The sequence below is a fragment of the Oncorhynchus masou genome, chromosome 20, assembly GCF_036934945.1.
Source record: "Oncorhynchus masou masou isolate Uvic2021 chromosome 20, UVic_Omas_1.1, whole genome shotgun sequence".
Classification (NCBI taxonomy): Eukaryota; Metazoa; Chordata; class Actinopteri; order Salmoniformes; family Salmonidae; genus Oncorhynchus; species Oncorhynchus masou.
Window position 1 is genome coordinate 720393 of NC_088231.1, and position 21793 is coordinate 742185.

A 21793-nucleotide genomic window follows, 5' to 3' on the forward strand; every position below is an offset into this window, starting at 1 on the left:
TTCTTGACGCTTAACCCGGAAGCCAGGCGCACCAATGTGTCGGAGGAAATACTGTACACCTTGCAACCGTGTCAGCGTGCATGCGCCGGGCCTCCCACAGGAGTCGCTAGAGCGTGATGTGACAAGGACATCCGGCCGGCTAAACCATCCCTAACCCGGACAACACTGGGCCAATTACCCGTCGCCTCACGGTTCCTCCCAATAACGGCTGGCTGCGACACAGCCCGGCCTCAAAAACCACGTGTAACCAAGCCAGCCTCTCCACATCCGGCTTCTTCACCTGTGGGCTCATCGGAGTCCAGCCACTCGGACAGCTGACACTGGGTTTTTACAAAATAATTTCTGAACAAAATGTCAGAAACAGTCTCAGGGAAGCTCATGTGAGTGCTCATCGTCCTCACCAGGGTCTCGACCTGACTGTTACGACGCCGAAAAACAGACTTCGATGGCCACTGGCATGCTGGAGAAGTGTGCTCTTCACAGATTAATACCGGTTTCAACTGTACCTGGCAGATAGCATGTATGGCGTGAAGTGGGAAAGCAGTTTGCTGATGTCAACGTTGTGAACAAAGTGGCCCAAGGTGGGGGAGGGGTTATGGTATGGGCAGGCTACAGACAGTGACGAGTACCTGAGGCCCTTTGTCGTGCCATTCATCCACCATCACCTCATGTTTAAACATAATGCATGCCCCCATGTCACAAGAATCTGTACACAAATCCAGGAAGCTGAAAATGTCCCAGTTCTTCCATGTCCTGCATTGACGTGTACGACAGCATGTTCCAGTTCCTGCCAATATCCAGCAAGTTTCTTTTGACCTTTTTCTCGCTGATTTTATGATAGCAAATTTGTAGTTAGTCTTTTCCATAGGGGAGTTGCAGCGACGGGACTTGGCGAAGGTCGATAGCCATGCGTCCTCTGAAGCAGCACTGCTTCTTGACACACTGCTCGCTTAACCTGGATGCCAGCCACACCAATGTGATGGAGGAAACATTGCAGATGAAGTTTGCAGATTAAGTCAGCACCCAACCCTCCACAAGGAGTCGCTAGAGTGCGATGGGACAAGGGCCAAACCCACCCCTAACCCGGACAACACTGGGCCAATTGTGTGTTGCCTCATGAACCTCCAGGTCACGGGCGGCTGTGACACAGCCTGGGATCGAACTCAGGTCTGTAGTGACGCCTCAAGCACTGCGATGCAGCGCCTTAGACCACTGCACCGCTCGAGAGGCCCCAACATCCAGCAACATCTCACAGCCATTGAAGGAGTGGGACAACATTCCACAAGAAACAGCCTGATCAACTCTATGCGAAGGAGAGGTATCACACTGCATGAGGCAAATGGTAGACACCCCAGATACTGACTGGTTTTCTGATCCACACTTAAGGTATCTGTGACCAACAGATGCATATATGTACTCCCAGTGATGTGAAATCCATAGATCAGGGCCTAATGGATTTATTTCAATTGAGTGATTTCCTGATACAAACTTTAAACTGTAAAATCTTTGAAATGGTTGCATTATATTTTTGTTCAGTGTAGCTTAGTTTAGCTGTAGACAATGGCTTCCCCTTGTTATGGGGGGAAAGCTATGAGTTCGCTTATAACGTACACAATTCAGAGAAAGCTCTTCCTAGAAAAACACGGGGCAGTGAAGCCAGATGACGTCACCAGTCCAGGTCTAAGATGATTAAAAAAAAGTACATTGATCTAAGAAAAAAGAAAGCGTGACTTCCCATATCCGAAAAGGAGATTTAAGACTTGAAATGGTAACACTTCTTATTTATTTATTTTACCAGGTAGGCTAGTTGAGAACAAGTTCTCATTTGCAACTGTGACCTGGCAAAGATAAAGCGTCGCAATTCGACACAAAACAGTCAATATTACAGTAGAAAAAGAAAACAAAGTCTATATACAGTGAGTGCAAATGAGGTAAGATAAGGGAGTTAAGGCAATAAATAGGCCATGGTGGCGAAGTAATTACTATATAGCAATTAAACACTGGAATGGTAGATCGGCAGAAGATTAATGTTGTAACGGTTTTGACTTGAGGTTATTATTTATAGGGGTGCCAGGTAGGTTGTGCCTACCAGAGAAAACATTGGTTTCTCCTTTTAGTTTAGGAGGGAATGAGTCCCATCTGGTCCGTCAAGTCTACACCAATACAAAGGACTTGTGCAAAAGTCAGGATGGAAATTAACTTTTCATAAACCCTTAAAACATTGGAAAGAACTTCAAAAACAACTATATTATTTTGCGTGGGTTGTATTAGCAACATCAATGATTACACACACATATTATTATATCACAATGAGTTCTGGTTCTTCTAGAAATGTCCTGTACCTCGGGCCTAAAAAGAGTCCAGCCCGGTAAAGGAGTTCAGGGAACTCCCGTGACCTTAGTCACGCAATGTTTGTCCGTTCATTCAAGTGTAGCGCAAACCCAGTATTAATCATACAATCAATATAACAATTATTTTACCACAGAACCTTAAAGCGTATCAACTCTTACTAAGTCCTCAACTACAACTACATAAATCATCACCGTATACATGACATCAAAACAAATGAAATACCGTATACAAAAAGGTGGTAGTCAGTCGGTCAGTCAGACAATCCAATCCGCCAATAGATCTCCAGCGGAGAAAGGCCACGAAGAACGGAGAGGTAGTCCACGGAAGCAAAGAGTGGATCCGATCCTGGGTAAACTCAATTTGGCTACAAAACACAAGTTTAACTGCAACAAAACAACGGAATTGAGAAACGTCGGAACTGAGGGTTGAACACATCCTCATTCACGTCTCCATAAAAATAACCACTTTTGCGCAGCTGATGCTGGCTATTTAATTGGGAATTAAAGGGAAAGCGCCCTATTGGAAGGAGCTGCACTGAGACGGTTCAGAAAAATTCAGGGACGTCACAATGTGCAAGTAGAAATACTGGGGTGCAAAGGAGCAAAATAAATAAATAACAGTATGGGGATGAGGTAGGTAGATAGATGGGCTGTTTACAGATGGGCTATGTACAGGTGCAGTGATCTTTGAGCTGCTCTGACAGCTGATGCTTAAAGCTTGTGAGGGAGATGTGGGTCTCCAGCTTCAGAGATTTTTGCAATTTGTTCCAGTCATGGCCAGCAGAGAACTGGAAGGAAAGGAATTGGGTTTGACCACTGAGATATACCTGCTGGAGCGCGTGCTACGAGTGGGTGCTGCTGTGGTGACTAGTGAGCAGAAATAAGGCGGGGCTTTACCGAGGAGAGACTTGTAGATAGCCAGTGGGTTTGGCGACAAGTATGAAGCAAGGGTCAACCAAAGGTGGGGTACAGGTCGCAATGGTGGGTAGTGTATGGGGCTTTGGTGACAAAAGATGGCACTGTGATAGACTGCATCCAGTTTGTTGAGTAGAGTGTTGGAGGCTATTTTATAGATGACAACACCGAAGTCGAGGATCAGTAGAATGGTATGTTTGGCAGCATGAGTGAAGGATGCTTTGTTGCGCTATAGGAAGCCGATTCTTGATGTAATTTTGAATTGAAGATGCTTAATGTGAGTCTGGAAGGAGAGTTGGTGTCGTCTGCGTAGAGGTGGATCAGAGAATCACCAGCAACAATAGCAGCATCATTTATGTATACAGAAAAGAGTGTCGGCCCAAGAATTGAACCCTGTGGCACACCCATAGACTGTCAGAGTTCTGAACAGGCCCTCTGATTTGACACACTGAACTCTCAGAGAAGTAGTTGGTAAACCAGGCGAGGCAATCATTTGAGAAACCAAGGCTGTCGAGTCTGCCAATAAGAATGTTGTGATTGACAGAGTAGAAAGACTTGGCCAAGTCGATGAATACAGCTGCACAGTAATGTCTCTTATCGATGGCAGTTATGATGTCGTTTAGAACCTTGAGCGTGGCTGAGGTGCACCCATGACCAGCTCTGAAACCAGATTGCATAGCGGAGAAGATATGGTGGGATTCGAAAATGGTCAGTAATCTGTTAACTTGGCTTCCGGAAACTTTAGAAAGACAGGTCTGTAGCAGTTTGGGTCTCGAGTGTCACCCCCTTTGAAGAGGGGGATGACCGAGGCAGCTTTACAATATTTGGAAAGCTATGAAGCAACTATGAGCACCTAAAGCATGCACTGTTGTGCACTATGCAGTACATAATGCAAAAAATGCATATAATGCAAAGAGATGGAAATGTACAGTGTCTTAATAAAAAAAGAGAATTAAAATACTGAACAATAAGTTTAAGTGTTGCCATCTCACACCCAGTCACAAACAAAGAAATTCAAGGAAAGTCTCCATTGTACATGATTAGGTCCATGAATGAGCTTATTCTGAATTAAGTCAACTCCCCTACACCTGAGACAGACCAACAGACAAGTACCACACCTGGGTTCAAATATATTAACAATTTCAACAATTTTGAGCATTTGATTGAGTCTGCCTGGAGTGCCAGATTGGGTGGGCGGGATTTGCAGTTTTGGGACTTTTCTATTGGTTTATCAAACCAGACAAACTCAACCCGGCACGGAAATAATGTTTAATGTATTTGAAACGAGAGGTAAACCGATTAAATCAGGGCCGAGTCCAAGTTTTCATAACAATCGGAAATCGGTATTTTTGGACGCCGATTCTGCAGTTTTTTATTTTTACAACATTATTTAAATGAGTTAAGTCAGTTAAAAACACATTATTTTCAATGACGGCCTAGGAACGGTTGGTTAAATGCCTTGTTCAGGGGCAGAACGACAGATTTCTACCTCTCATTGCAATCCACGAGGAGTTACGCGAATGCAGTAAGAAGCCGTGTGAAGTTGCTAGCTAGCATTAAACTTCTTATAAAAAAATCATAATCACTAGTGATAACTACACATGGTTGATGAGATTACTACTTTATCTAGCATGTCCTGCGGTGCATATAATCGATGCGGTGTGCATTCGCGAAAAAGGACTGTCGTTGCTCCAACGTGTACCTAACCATAAACATCAATGCCTTTCTTAAAATCAATACACTAAAAGAAATGTTAGCAGGCAATATTAACCAGGTGAAATTGTGTCACTTCTCTTGCGTTCATTGCGCGCAGAGTCAGGGTATATGCAACAGTTTGGGCCGCTTGGCTCGCTGAGAACTCATTTGCCAGAATTGTACATAATTATGGACATAACATTTAAGGTTATGCAATGTAACAGCAATATTTATATCTAACGGGTGGCATCCCTAAGTCTAATACGGAACGGTTCCGTATTTCACTGAAAGAATAAAACGTTTTGTTTTCGAAATGGTAGGTGTCGACCATATTAATGACCTAAGACCCGTATTTCTGTGTGTTATTATATTTAAGTCTATGATTTGATAGAGCAGTGACAGCGGTGGTAGGCACCTGCAGGCTCGTAAGCATTCATTCAAAACAGCACTTGTGCGTTTGCCAGCAGCTCTTCGCAATGCTTCAAGCATTGCGCTGTTTATGACTTCAAGCCTATCAACTCCCGAGATTTGGTTGGTGTAACTGATGTAAAATGGCTAGCGAGTTAGCGGGGTGCGCGCTAATAGAGTTTCAAACACTCGCTCTGAGACTTGGAGTAGTTGTTTCCCTTGCTCTGCATGGGTAACGCTGCTTCGAGGGTGGCTGTTGTCTATGTTTTCCTTGTTTGATGCCAGGGAGGATCAAGGAGAGGGACAGAAGCTATACTATTACTGGCAATACTAAAGTGCCCATAAGAATAGTCAAAGGTTAATGAAATACAAAATGGTATAGAGAGAAAAAGTTCTATAATAACTACAACCTAAAACTTCTTACCTGGGAACATTGAAGACTCGTGTTAAAAGGAACCACCAGCTTTCATATGTTCTCCTGTTCCAAGCAAGGAACTGAAACGTTAGCTTTCTTACATGGCACATATTGCACTTTTACTTTCTTCTCCAACACTTTGTTTTTGCATTATTTAAACCAAATTGAACATGTTTCATTATTTATTTGAGGCTAAATTGATGTTATTGATGTATTAAGTTAAGTGTTCTTTCAGTATTGTAATTGTCATTATTACAAATAAATTAAAGGAGGATTAAATCGGATTCAGCTTTTTTGGTCCTCCAATAAAAATCGGTATCGGCGTAATCGATCAACCTCTATTTGAAACCCAGGTCTGAAAAGGCACGCAAACAATACTCTCCAGTCTACTCAGGTTAAGTGTGTTAGACTTCAAGGAAGTGAAAGCCCCAGAGATTGTCAGCTTGCCGACTGGGATCTGTATTAAGCACACTATCCCAAGTCCTGAAGCCAGGCTTTTAAACCTTTCCCACACCTAGGCTTGTTCCAGATACAACCCCTAGCCCCTACCCACTCCAAGGCCTGGTCCAGAAACATATCCTCTAAAGCTAAAATTAAGGGAATTATTTAGAAGACTAGGGATTTAAACTTCTATAGGTGTATGAAAGCAGCGTGCTAGCTCAGTTTCAATTGTTTACAGTTAGAAATGACCAGAGGGCTTACACTGTCACAATACCAGCAACTCTACTTCTAGATGTAGTGTATTCAGTGAAAATTGACAAATCTAATTCAAATAGAGCTCACTTTGAGATAGAACATTCAGGAAGATGCAATTCTGTAACATTACACCCTCCTGAAAAGCCCCTCATGAAGCCACCTTGAATTCTCAGGACCAAAACCAACAGGCTTCCAGTCTCAGTGGAGGTGAAAATTCCCATAAATTGGAGGAAATCAGCAGCACCATCCCTATAGCATATTTATTCTCTCCTGAATTAGCACAGTATAGTGCAACCTTTGGCATACAGAAAAAAAAACTCAACTGCCATGCACTATTCAGTTATTGAATAGGCTGTGTGTGCGTGTGTGCTGTGATTTGTTAAGCGCTGATGCTTCATTGATAATTAAACAGCATTAGCTACAAATAGCTCTGGATGATGTTGTAGTAAAGGGGCAGGGGGAATCGTCATTCTATACATACAAAGTTAACGTACGAGACACACACGCGTAGGGGAAGGATAATAGATGTATTTTACTGCAAGGATAGCAGGGAGGTCAATCCAGACTAGTGTGACTGAGGTGGCTAGTTGTGGACTGAGTGTAGGGGGTGGGGAGGTGGAGGTAACTGCAAAGCAATCCATCCTTCTATAATTAGCCCCGCACGGACACAGCCTCATCTTTCAGCCGCTTTGGACAAAGGTGACTTTGGTGGGGAGAGAGGCATTCATGAGGACAGCAGGTGACCCGAGAGGAAATCAAATGTGCTGGGTCACGAACACACTGTACAGGGTCATAGAGAGATGGGACATTGGGGAGGGGTGAATGTGAGGGAAGGTTGTCCGCACTGCAGGCATGGCTCGGTGACTGCAGCCTCCCGGTCAAAAGGACCGAAAGACAGTCTGCTAAAATGGCTTCAAAACTAGCCATAGCCCGGTCCCAAATCTGTTTGTGCCATCTTCCCAACTCCTATGGTCATTCTCATGCCTAACTGTAGCCATATAGCACAAACAGATGTGGGACCAGGCTTTCCTAACCTGCCAAGTTTCCATGAGGCTCCCACCAACACACTGCAGAGTGTAGAATCCCTTTATTTGCCAAGACCCATCACTCCCATTTACAAATAAAACCAGGGTCAGCACTTTTATTTGGAAATGACATTTACAGATTGCACTTAAGTATTTGAGTCTGGGCTATGAATCCTAAAAACATGGTAGAGGACAATTTCAAAGTCATACTTGATAAAATCAGACCCAATTTTCACCTAGTTTAATTTCAAACTGCATGTGCGTTTGTCAAAAAAGCCATTCATAACCATGATCCAAAAGAGAATAGCTCTGTACGCATCTCTCTACATGTAGCATCAAACAAAGCGCCAAACCTGCGGTCTTAACATTCAAATCAAATGCAGGCGTGCAAATGTTTGCTAAATCCTTTCGTCATGGTTCGGTTCATACCTCAGCTCAAAAAGACTTTGTGTCACAGGATAAATTGTCATCCAGTGGTGAAGAACCATTAGGCCTAAACCCCAAATGTTATAACGCACATTCATACATATAAAAATAACAGTTCGTTACAGCACTAAGATCCCACTGTGGCTATACATTATCATCATCATTTTTTTAGGGACTATTGATTTTCTTCGCAAACTATTTAAAATCACCACGTCTTCACACCGAAATGCTACAAAACTCAAAACAATTTGGACTAATATCCATTTAACATCTAAATATCAATGGAAAGCATTAAATACCCTTAATCTCATCAGCTTTAGCTCATTTAGCCATTTACAGAGACAGAGGTAAGCTCTAACTTTTCACTCAACGGAATGGGGCTCTTGCCAATGACGCGCTAATACCTTACAGCTCGACCCTACCCGAGTGCCGATTTCCTGTTTGACCAGGCCGTGGTCAGAGCCTTGGTAGAAGTGTTGTGTAAATAAAGGCTCACTGACTTGCCGTGGCCTGAGGGCTTTGGCCGTTAGTAACCCCCGCCAAAGATGAGCGGAGCAGGCGGGTCGTGGTGGAGAGGCAGTGCACCCTTGGCCCTGTTCCACAGAGTGGTGTGAGAAGGGAGGGAGGAAGAGAACAGGAGAGCGAGAGCTCCGTAATCTGAAGTGGAAAATGCTAGATTATCATGTGAGAGACGCCGAACATTCGAGACGAAAGAGAGAGAAAGGACCAAGAGTTTCCACACCACATGCCTCCATTTCTAGATTCCCTTGAATGGTTTGGGATGAATGCGGTCATTGTACTTCAAAGCTGACAGGACAAGAATCCTCCGCATGATAATCACAAGTTTGTAAACTAGAGCAATTGGTCTGTGTGCACCGCAGCAAATTAAATCAAATGTTATTGGTCACATGCGCCGAATACAACAGGTGTAGACCTTACAGTGAAAGGCTTACTTTACAAGCCCTTACCCAACAAGACAGTTCTAGAAAAGACCTAAAAAAAAGACATAAGAATAACAAATTATTAAAGAGCAGCAGTAAATAACAATAGCGGGGCTATATACAAGGGGAACCGGTACAGAGTCAATGTGCGGGAGGCACCGGTGTCAAGGTAATATGTGCAGGTAGGGCTGGGCAATCTGGCCAAAATCTCATATCATGATATAGGTCATTTCATATCACGATATTGCACATTCTGTAAAATCAATGAATAAATGGTTTATATAAAATGACCACATGTAAAGGCCTACTTCTAATTACCTTTTGAATTATACTCAACATGTAAAAATACACTTACTCATATTTGATTCTTTCTCCTTTTATTTAGAACCTTGGTGCAAATTTTAAATTAAGCATAACAGAACACACATATATATATCCTGCAGTGCCATATATATATATGGCACTGCAGGATTTGAATATATAAAATACTAAATACTATGTGTGTATATACATACATACATACATACACACACACATACACAAAAAAGTATTTAGTCAGCCACCAATTGTGCAAATTCTCCCACTTAAAAAGACGAGGCCTGTAATTTTCATCATAGGTACACTTCAACTATGACAGACAAAATGAGCATTAAAAATCCTGTGATTTTTCTTAATTTGCAAATTATGGTGGAAAATAGGTATTTGGTCACCTACAAACAAATCTGTAACACAGACCTGTAAGAGGCTCCTCTGTCCTCCACTTGTTACCTGTATTACTGGCACCTTTTTGAACTTGTTATCAGTATAAAAGACACCTGTCCACAACCTCAAACAGTCACACTCCAAACTCCACTATGGCCAAGACCAAAGAGCTGTCAAAGGACACCAGAAACAAAATTGTAGACCTGCATCAGGCTGGGAAGACTGAAGCTGCAATAGGTAAGCAGCTTGGTTTGAAGAAATCAACTGTGGGAGCAATTATTAGGAAATGGAAGACATACAAGACCATTGATAATCTCCCTCGATCTGGGGCTCCATGCAAGAGCTCACCCCGTGGGGTCAAAATGATCACAAGAACAGTGAGCAAAAATCCCAGAACCACACAGGGGGGGAACCTAGTGAATGACCTGCAGAGAGCTGGGACCAAAGTAACAAACCCTACCATCAGTAACACACTACGCCGCCAGGGACTCAAATCCTGCAGTGCCAGACTTGTCCCCCTGCTTAAGCCAGTACATGTCCAGGCCCGTCTGAAGTTTGCTAGAGAGCATTTGGATGATCCAGAAGAAGATTGGGAGAATGTCATATGGTCAGATGAAACCAAAATATAAAACTTTTTGGTAAAAACTCAACTCGTCGTGTTTGGAGGACAAAGAATGCTGAGTTGCATCCAAAGAACACCATACCTACTGTGAAGCATGGGGGTGGAAACATGCGTTGGGGCTGTTTTTCTGCAAAGGGACCAGGACGACTGATCCGTGTAAAGGACAGAATGAGTGGGGCCATGTATCGTAAGATTTCAGAAAGGGCAATGAAGACGAAACTTGGCTGGGTCATTCAGCATGACAATGATCCCAAACACACCGCCCTGGCAACGAAGGAGTGGCTTCGTAAGAAGCATTTCAAGGTCCTGGAGTGGCCTAGCCAGTCTCAACCCCATAGAAAATCTTTGGAGGGAGTTGAAAGTCCGTGTTGCCGGGCAACAGCCCCAAAACATCACTGCTCTAGAGGAGATCTGCATGGAGGAATGGGCCAAAACACCAGCAACAGTGTGTGAAAACCTTGTGAAGACTTACAGAAAAAGTTTGACCACTGTCATTGCCAACAAAGGGTATATAACAAAGTATTGAGAAACTTTTGTTAGACTAAATACTTATTTTCCACCATAATTTGAAAATAAATTCATGAAACCTCCTACGTGATTTTTTTCCCCTCATTGTGTGTCATAGTTGAAGTGTCCCTATGATAAACTACAGGCCTCATCTTTTTAAGTGGGAGAACTTGCACATTTGGTGGCTGACTAAATACTTTTGTCCGTGTGAGTGAGTGAGTGAGTGAGTGAGTGTGTACACACACACGGACAAAAGTATTTAGTCAGCCACCAAATGTGCAACTATGACACACAATGAGGGGAAAAAAATCCAAATTGATATGCGACATAATGCCAAAATAACACGCAAAACAGGCAAGCCACCCCCCCCCTAAAAAAAGTGTTTTATATATATATATATATATAAAAAACTTTTTTAGGGGGGTGGCTTGCCTGTTTTGCGTGTTATTTTGGCATTAATAAGTCGCATATCAATTTGCATTTGGTACATTGGGTTGAGTGTTAGCACCAATTCACGAAACCTGTTACTCGACCGTGTAAATTGGGGCCATGTCTTTGCAGATGTAAGTTATAATGGCAGCTGTTCGTAGGTGGTAAGAGGTTAGTGGTGTTTGAGCCCATGGGTTGGGGGAGGGAATATTTCATTCCATCTTCGTGATTCTTTGCCATATGGTGTGCCGTGGTGTGTGCTCTTTTAGGTACAAGTTCCGTGTCACCGTGATCTGTCACATTCACTCTCCTCCATGTTTGTTTGTGATGCAAATTCTTCCACACAGCACGTGGAAGAACGCAAAGCGTCGTCCAATTGACAAAAAAAATATTGCTGTAAAGTGTGATTTGCGACAACAAAATAAACGATAGAGCAAAATAGGATACCATAGATGTTTAATCACACTATATATATTATATAGTCATATAGCCCAGCCCAACATATAGTCACTTTAAGACTATGCATAGATAATAACAGAGTAGCAGCAGCATTCCAGAGGTGGGGGGGATGCAAATAGTCTGGATAGCCATTTGATTAGCTGTTCAGGAGTCTTAAGGCTTGGGGGTAGAAGCTATTTAGGAGCCTCTGGGACCTGGCGCTCTGTTACCGCTTCCCGTGCAGTAGCAGAGAGAGCAGTCTATGACCAGGGTGGCTGGTTTCTTTTACAATTTTTAAGGCCTGGTACAGAGGTCCTGGATGGCAGGAAGCTTGGCCCCGGTGATGTACTGGTCAATACGCACTACCCTCTGGAGTGCCTTGCAATTAGAGGCCAGGCAGTTGCCATACCAGGCAGTGATGCAACCATGCTCTCGGAGGTGCAGCTCGAGAACCTTGAGGATCTGAGGAGCCATGCCAAATCTTTTCGGTCTCCTGAGGGGAAATAGGTTTTGTCGTGCCCTCTTGGACCATGTTAGTTTGTTGGTGACGTGGATGCCAAGGAACTTGAAGCGCTTATTCTGCTTCACAACAGCCCCGTCGATGAGAATGGGGGCATAATCGGTCCTCCTTTTCCTATAGTCCACAATCATCTCCTTTGTCTTGATCACATTGAGGGAGAGGTTGTTGCCCTTGCACCACACGGTCAGGTCTCTGAATTCCTCCCTATAGGCGGTCTCATCGTTGTTGGCGATCAGGCCTACCACTGTTGTCATCAGAAAACATAATGATAGAGTTGGAGTTGTGCCTGGCCGTGCAGTCATGAGTGAACAGGGAGTATAGGAGGAGACTGAACACGCACCCGAGAGGCCCCCATGCTGAGGATCAGCTTGGCGGATGTGTTGTTACCTACCCTTACCACCTGGGGCCAGCCTGTCAGGAAGTCCAGGATCCAGTTGCAGAGGGAGGTGTTTAGTCCTGAGTTCCTTAGTTTAGTGATGAGCTTTGAGGGCACTATGGTGTTGGACGCTGAGCTGTAGTCAATGAATTAGCATTCTCACATAAGTGTTCCTTTTGTCCAGGTGTGAAACTGTAGTGTGGAGTGCAATACAGATTCATCTGTGGATCTGCTGGTGCAGTATGCAAATTGGAGGGGTTCTAGGATTTCTGGGATAACGGAGTTGATGTGAGCCATGACCAGACTTTCAAAGCATTTCATAGCTACAGACGTGAGTGCTATGAGTTGGTAGTCATTTAGGCAGGTTACCTTCGTGTTCTTGGGCACTGGGACTATGGTGGTCTGCTTGAAACATGTTGGTATTACAGACGCAGACAGGGAAAGGATGAAAATGTCAGTGAAGACACTTGCCAGGTTGGCCAGTGCATGCTCAGAGTACACGTCCTGGTAATCTGTCTGACCCTGCGGTCTTGTGAATGTTGACGTGTTTAAAGGTCTTCCTCACATTGGCTGTGGAGAGCGTGATCACACAGTCGTCCGGAACAGCTGATGCTCTCATGCATGTTTCCATGTTACTTGCCTCGAAGCGAGCATAGAAGTTATTTAACTCATCTGGTAGGCTTGGGTCACTGGGCAGCTCTCGGCTCTGTTACCTTTTGTAGTCTAATTGTTTGCAGGCCCCGTCACATCCGACGTGTGTCGGAGCGGCAGCTCTACCCTTGAGCTCAGTGCGAATGTTGCCTGTAATCCATGGCTTCTGGTTGGGGTACGTACGGTCACTGTGGGTACAACGTCATCGATGCAATTATTAATAAAGCCAGTGACTGATGTGGTGTACTCCTCAATGCCATCAGAAGAATCGAGGGAGAGCTTGGTGCACGTTTCTGTGTGTGAAGTAAAGGTGGTCTAGAATTTGTTTCCCTCTGGTTGCATGTTTAACATGCTGATAGAAATGAGGTAAAACTGATTTAAGTTTTCCCTTCATTAAAGTCCCCGGACACTAGGAGCGCCGCCTCTGGATGAGTGTTTCCCTGTTTTCTTATTGCGGTATACAGCTCAGAGTGCAGTTTTAGTGCCAGCATCGGTCTGTGGTGGTTTGTAGACAGCTATGAAAAATACAGATGAAACTATCTACTTAGAGAATTGTGGTCTACAGCTTATGAGATACTCTACCTCAGGCGAGCAAAACCTCAAGACTTCCTTAGATATTGTGGACCAGCTGTTTACATAAATGCATAGGCCCCCGACCCGTGTCTTACCAGAGGCTGCTGTTCTGTCGAAAGAGTGTATAACCCGCCAGCTGTATGTTCTTAATATCATCGTTCAGCCACGACTCTGTGAAACATAAGATATTGCCATTTTTTATGTCCGGTTGGTAGGATAAACATGCTTTCAGTTTGTCACATTTTATTTTCCGGCGATTGAACGTTAGCTAGCAGGATGGAAGGCAAAGGCAGATGAGCCACTCGTCGCCTGATCCGCACAAGGCACCCCGATCTCTTTCCGCGAAATCTGCATTTCCTTCTTCAGCGAATAACGGGGATCTGGGCCTGGTGTCTGTATTATATCCTTCCCCTGCGACTCATTGAAGAAGAACTCTTGGTCCAGTTTAAGGTGAGCCATCGCAGTTCTGATGTCCAGAAGCTCTTTTCGGTCATAAGAGACGGTAGCAGCAACACCATGCACAAAACAAGTTATGAACAAAGCAAAAAAAAAAATTGCATGGTTGGTTACGAGCCAACAAGACCCGTGTTACTGTTGGGCAATTCCACGATAGCGGCAATGCAACTTAATCTATGGCGAAAAAAATAAATAATTGATTTAAAAGTAACGAACCATACAACTCTATGCACAAGGACTACTTAACAATTTACAGACATTTTTACAAAAACATTTACTGGAAGTACTGTGCAGGTGCAAAGTTTGGTAAAGAATTTCAGTAAAATCCCCTTTAGGTGACCACGTTTTCCATAAACGCTCAAATATCTGCTCTGAATGAATAATAAAAAAAATGTCTGCAGAAAGAATGAGGTGTCAACTATGACATGACACCTGGAGTTTAAAAAAAATATGTCCACGGACATCCGGTGTCAGTCAGTGCTCTTTGGGTGAGGCTGCTGGTTAAATGGAAAGAGGGTCACGAAACTGTCGGTCTCAAAGTAACTGACCATTTTAATTAATAAACATGTTTAGCATCTCCTAGCTTCCTTCAAACCACTGATGCAGACCGTAGGAACATCTATATTTAAAAAAAAGTCTAATATCCATTTAATATAGCCTACATCACAATAAATCCATTATTTATTTTAGACAGGACTAAAGAAAATGTAGCCCATTTCAGAAGAACAAAATATTCTGAGTTTACCTTATGTTAGGCCCTGATCTGGCTATTTCATATGGCTGTGGGCTACACTAGTTAATTTAGCAGACATGGTTTGCTTAGAATTATGTGGCATTATTTTACAGTATGTGGAAGACAAATAAACATAGCTGAATAAAACTGATATTTTCTCCAAACGAGTGCGCACATGCGGCTATTCTGTGTTGAGCAATTAACAAAGAAACAGGTCCTCCTATATGCTTCATTTAGAGTTATTTGTGACACTTCAGTTGTGATACAAGCATTAGGCTATACTTTTAGATTTGTAATACTTTCTAAAGCCTGCATGATGCGACGAAGGATGATTTGAAGGCGAAAAAAAAAGTAATGAGCTCTGCTTCTTGCGCAGGCTGCACACACTTCAGTCTCTCATTCACAATTTGACAAGCACTTGATAATTCTCACCCCTTAATTTAATCTAGTCTTTACATAGAGCCTATGGATGGAACCATTTATTTACAATGGCCTACAAAAAAAAAAAAGTAATCCATAGCCTGTACTCAAATAGCGAATTAGGTTGTTATTAATATGCAAGCAGAGGCAGTGCATCCATAAGGCTAGGGGAAGCTTTTCCTAAAGTAAATTGAATTAAAATTATATAGCCTACTCTCGTCTATACAAAATAGGCTAGTAAAGCATGATTTGGCCACAGAAAATAATTTGATTTTAAATCGTATTGCATAGTCGGAAGGAAATGCAGCAGACATAATTGGGGAAGGTTATTGTTAAAATTGCGACTGTCTGAAAAGTAGGAGGCACCAAGCCAGGCATATGGCAATATTTCAAAATACAAATGTCAGGAAAACATGGTTTGGAAAGTAAATGCTGTAAAGAGAAGATAATGAGACAACTCATCTGTCTTTTAGTTATCAAAATTCTCAATTTAACTGAGCGAACAACAGTATAGCCCATCTTATTGGCACCAGCGGAGAGCATCGGCAATATCCCAGGTGAGTGCGCACATTCACTATTTATCATCATTGTTTGGGTCAGTGGTACTTACTTTTTTTATTATTTCCTCCTCCAATTTAGATGGACATCATATACTTTGTCTCTCCCTTTCTTGTAGGCCTATTATATGGACAATGTAGTTTTTATTGAGCCATTTGTCAGTTTCAGCAGAGTAGGCTACCCTGTAATTTGTCATTTAAAAAAAAGATTCTGCTAGTGTCTCCAGTCATATAAAAAGTGTAGTAGAATTGCATGAAATGTCTTTTTATAATGAAAAGCCATATTTTTCCCGATGCAAAGAAATAAGCCATGCAAAAAAAGCCAGGCTTTTTGGTATCCTTTAGTTGTCATTGTAATAGCGCAGTTTTCACATGCGTTTGTGCAATGACTGGGTTTATAAGAAGATGTTTCACTAGGCTGTGTTCTCCAACAGTGTTCCAGGGAACCTAGGACTATAGGCTACATTTGGAGTTATTTGGCCTGTTTAGTTAGATACCAACCTTATCAAAACATATAGGCCTATGGGCTAGGCTACATGTGTGTGCCTATGATTTGAAAAAGTTGCCTTACTGCACATGCTGGGCATCATTCACAAGTGATAAGAATAGAAACCTGATAATAAAAAGAAACATTCCTTTTCGGGACCCTGTCTTTAAAATAATTCGTAAAAATCCAAATAACTTCACAGATCTCCAATGTCAAGTTGTAAAGGGTTTAAACACCGTTTCCCATGCATGTTCAATGAACCATAAACAATACATGAACATGCACCTGTGGGAACGGTCTTTAAGACACTAACTACTTACAGACGGTAGGCGATTAAGGTCACAGTGATGAAAACTTAGGACACTAAAGAGGCATTCCTACTGACTCTGAAAAAAAAGAGATGCCCAGGGTCCCTGCTCATCTGCGGGAACATGAATTAGACATGCTGCAAGGAGGCATGAAGACTGCAGATGTGGCTAGGGCAATAAATTGCCATGTCCGTACTGTGAAATGCCTAAGACTGCGCTACAGGGAGACAGGACGGACAGCTGATCGTCCTCGAAGTGGCAGACCACGTGTAACACCTGCAGAGGATCAGTACATCCGAACATCACACCTACGGGACAGGTACAGAATGGCAACAACAATTGCCCGAGTTACACCAGGAATGCACAATCCCTCCATCAGTGCTCAGACTGAAATAGGCTGAAAGAGGCTGGACTGAGGGCTTGTAGGCCTGTTGTCTGGTGAGGACCTGCCTTACATCACCGGCAACAACGTTGCCTATGGTCACAAACCCACCGTCGCTGGACCAGACAGGACTGGCAAAAAGTGCTCTTCACTGACGAGTTGCGGTTTTGTCTCACCAGGGGTGATGGTCGGATTCATGTTTATCGTCGAAGGAATGAGCGTTACACCGAGGCCTGTACTCTGGAGCGGGATCGATTTGGAGGTGGAGGGTCCATCATGGTCTGGGGCGGTGTGTCACAGCATCATCGGACTGAGCTTGTCGTCATTACAGGCAATCTCAACGCTGTGCGTTACAGGGAAGACATCCTCCTCCCTCATGTGGTACCCTTCCTGCAGGCTCATCCTGACAGCATGACAATGCCACCAACTTTTCTGCTCGCTCTGTGCGTAATTTTCTGCAAGACAGGAATGTCGGTGTTCTGCAATGACTAGCGAAGAGCCCGGTCTCAATCCCATTTAGCACGTCTGGGACCTGTTGGAACGGAGGGTGAGTGCTAGGGCCATTCCCCCCCAGAAATGTCCAGGAACTTGCAGGTGCCTTGGTGGAAGAGTGGGGTAACATCTCACAGCAAGAACTAGCAAATATGGTGCAGCCCATGAGTAGGAGATGCACTGCAGTACTTAATGCAGCTGGTGGCCACACCAGATACTGACTGTTACTTTTGATTTTGACCCCCCTCTTTGTTCAGGGACACATTACTCCATTTCTGTTTGTAACACATCTGTGGAACTTGTTCAGTTTGTGTCTCAGTTGTTGAATCTTGTTATGATCATACAAATATTTACACTTGTTAACTTTTCTGAAAATAAACAGTTGACAATGAGGACATATTTTTTGTTGAGTTTATCCATCTCAATTTAAGTCCACAAAGGGATGTAGCAATTGTAGATTTAAAGTGTGTCATGTCTAACTTTAGACAGCTAACTGCAGTTAGATTCAAGATTAAGCAACAACTAGACCTAAACTTCCTGAGGATTTCCACCTTTGATTAATAAAAATAGACACATTGTGGTCCATCTTGTAGTCCATCTCCTACTTCAGGCATACACAAAAAAAAAAAACACTGCTTAAAAAAATAAACACTAAAATAACATCCTAGATCTGAATGAATTAAAATATTCTTATTAAATACTTTTTTCTTTACATAGTTGAATGTGCTGACAACAAAATGACAAATTATCAATCAAATTTATCAACCCATGGAGGTCTGGATTTGGAGTCACACTCAAAATCAAAATGGAAAACCATACTACAGGCTGATCCAACTTTGATTTAAAACTAGTCAAAATGAAGCTCAGTAGTGTGTGTGGCCTCCACGTGCCTGTATGACCTCCCTACAACTCCTGGACAGTCTGTGGTGCAACGTGGCGTTGGTGGATGGAGCGAGACATGATGTCCCAGATGTGCTCAATTGGATTCAGGTCTGGGGAACGGGCGGGCCAGTCCATAGCATCAATGCCTTCCTCTTGCAGGAACACTCCAGCCACATGAGGTCTAGCATTGTCTTGCAGTAAGAGGAACCCAGGGCCAACAACACCAGCATATGGTCTCACAAGGGGTCTGAGGATCTCATCTCGGTACCTAATGGCAGTCAGGCTACCTCTGGCGAGCACATGGAGGGCTGTGGGGCCCCAAAGAAATGCCACCCCACACCATGACTGATCCACCACCAAACCGGTCATGCTGGAGGATGTTGCAGGCAGCAGAACGTTCTCCATGGCGTCTCCAGACTGTCACATGTGCTCAGTGTGAACCTGCTTTCATCTGTGAAGAGCACAGGGCGCCAGTGGCGAATTTGCCAATCTTGGTGTTCTCTGGCAAATGCCAAACGTCCTGCATGGTGTTGGGCTGTAGTAAGCACAACCCCCACCTGTGGACGTCGGACCCTCATGGAGTCTGTTTCTGACCGTTTGAGCAGACATGTACATTTGTGGCCTGCTGGAGGTCATTTTGCAGGGCTCTGGCAGTGCTCCTCCTTGCAAAGGCGGTCCTGCTGCTGGGTTGTTGCCCTCCTACGGCCTCCTCCACATCTGATGTACTGGCCTGTCTCCTGGTAGCACCTCCATGCTCTGGACACTATGCTGACAGACACAGCAAACCTTCTTGCCACATCGCATTGATGTGCCATCCTGGATGAGCTGCACTACCTGAGCCACTTGTGTGGGTTGTAGACGCCGTCTCATGCTACCACTAGAGTGAAAGCACCGCCAGCATTCAAAAGTGACCAAAACGTCAGCCAGGAAGCATAGGAACTGAAAAGTGGTCTGTGGTCCACCTGCAGAACCACTCCTTTATTGGGGGGTGTCTTGCTAAATGCCTATAATTTCCACCTGTTGTCTATTCCATTTGCACAACAGATTTTGAAATTTATTGTCAATCAGTTTTGCTTCTTAAGTGGACAGTTTGATTTCACAGAAGTGTGATTGACTTGGAGTTACATTATGTTGTTTAAGTGTTCCCTTTATTTTTTGAGCAGTGTATATGTTTCCGGATCTATTTTGTGGCACATTTGGAGAGATATACCATCTGTAACATACAAATACGAACCAGACGTCGTAGCAGAATCCCTTTGTAATATATTGTAAAAGGCGTGAGAAGATCTTCTGTAGAAGTTACCACATGGTTGTCAGTCAACATATCACTTCATATCTGAATTCAAAGAGGCATGAATGCATGCTACTACTGACAACATTTTTTTTATTATGCGGACTACTCCAGATTTTCAGGAACACACTGTCCCTGGGGGTTGTAGTCAACTCTCCATAGGAGACTTTCACCTAAAGAAAGGAACAGCAGTACTGTAATACTGACAAAATACTATCCCCTTTGTAGTATATGAACAATGCTATGCCAGATAACCACACGGCAGACCAATCCAGTGGAGAAAAAAAAAGGGTTTGCATCTCAAGAATATTGTCAACAGGAGAGCCGGTTAAAAGCAGTGCACTCAGACAGTGAATCAATGTCAAAAACAGACTCCAGGCAACATTCCACACAATTCCTCTAATGTGGTTGTCTGCTGTACCACGACGAGCCAGGTATTGGCCTAGCTTATGACGTCAAATGTTCAGGTGTTCTACCAAACCAAGTTTCAATGGCACCTGTCAATATTTGAACTTGGGCCTAATAAGTAGGCTACAACCATTGGTAGCAAGTGTATGCCTTTGAAATTGCTGTGAACTTGAAGCCACCCTGGACTGGCCTGGGCAGGGCAGGGTTAAGAAAGTGTGCATTACAGCTTTCTGGCAAAGAACATTGAGGACTTAGTAACACCAACAGGTCTAAATCTTGCCACCTGTACTAAGCTTAATAATGCTTAGGAATGAACTGTTTAGAGAAAGAAAAAAATAAACCTTAATTTGAAAAGGTCACTAAGACTGAAACCCTGAGTATGCTAATGCAGCATTAATAGGCTTTGAGCTACTCTTTGAAAATAAATTGCTACATTGCAATTTCAACAGAACCTTGCACGATCACTTAAATGGGTATCCCAATTTCCCTTTAAAAATGAAACATGATAAAGAAAGTTACTGTTCATTTCAAAATCAAAAGTATTTCAATGGTTTCTCTATGCATCGGAGTAGCCTATCGCTTTTCTAGTGGAAATATTGTATTTTATGTTGTTTGTTTAAATAAATGTTTTTTAAAAGTAAATCAATTGACCTAAAAATATTTTTTGAGATTCACTTATAGTAACTCAGAAAACTGTCGAAGCAAATGACAAGGCGGGGATGCCACAACACGAGTTTGACAATGGATACATTGTCTCCTTTTAAACTTCTATTACAATATTAGCGAATTAACTAACAATGGCGTCATTCGGGCTCCTTTCACAAGTTCTAAAAGCGTGCATCAAGATAATAAACGTTTCTAAACAAAGTTGAGTGTCTCACAAACGTAGGATCTCCTTTCAGTTCACAACTCATACGACCTTTTTACTCAATCTCTTCCACTAGACTGCCTTGAAAATTTCGACTTTAGTTTGCGGTCGCAAGAAGTTGATATAGTATAGAGGAAGAAAAAGTTATACAGCAGATAGCTATTTTTATGACGACGTGTTGATTCACCGAGCATGCTACGAAATAGGGAACGCCTGTAAAATATAAATATTGTTTTTGTATAGGCCTACGTCTTAAAATGCGTAGTCTATCCAGCCAGCGATGTGCACGTAATCTGTATTGACAATATGATGGATATTATCTACATTTAAAACGAATTAATCCACCATCAGACATCTAACGTTACGCCTTTTGAAAACTGAGCGACTGTTGTTTTAATGACCCAGTTATTGCGCAAACAAACACACAATGCATTTCTTATTTTTACTTAGTTATTGAGTACAAACTTGGAATAACATAATTGAACAGGCAAAGTATAAAGTTAAACATCCAACAAACCTGTGTCAGGCAGCCTCCTAGGCGTGAACCATTCACAATCTTTAAAGAGGATGTAGCGCTCAACAGTGGATCTCACTTGTAAAGCAGCTGCTTGGCCAATCAGTGATGCTGTCTAATATTTTCCCCATACAATTTTCAAAGGCGTGTTTTCATTGGACAATTTTTATTGAACGTTACGTACGCGTCCATCTTTTTGCACATTCCATCACACTTTATTTACGCCACATTATTCAAATTTGCTCAAACAACTTGTATTTGTTTTTTAAAGATGCTTCGGATGCAAGTTTGTTCAGACAAGTTCA

General features: G+C 42.9%; 1 protein-coding gene across 1 annotated transcript in view; it reads right to left on the reverse strand.

Moving 5' to 3' along the window:
• Positions 1-21580, reverse strand: part of acsl1a (acyl-CoA synthetase long chain family member 1a) — a 57289-nt gene extending 35709 nt beyond the window's left edge. The window contains 1 exon segment of the mRNA XM_064925974.1: positions 21492-21580. The gene's annotated coding sequence lies outside the window, so the exon portion shown is untranslated.
• Between the last annotated feature and the right edge of the window lie 213 nt (positions 21581-21793).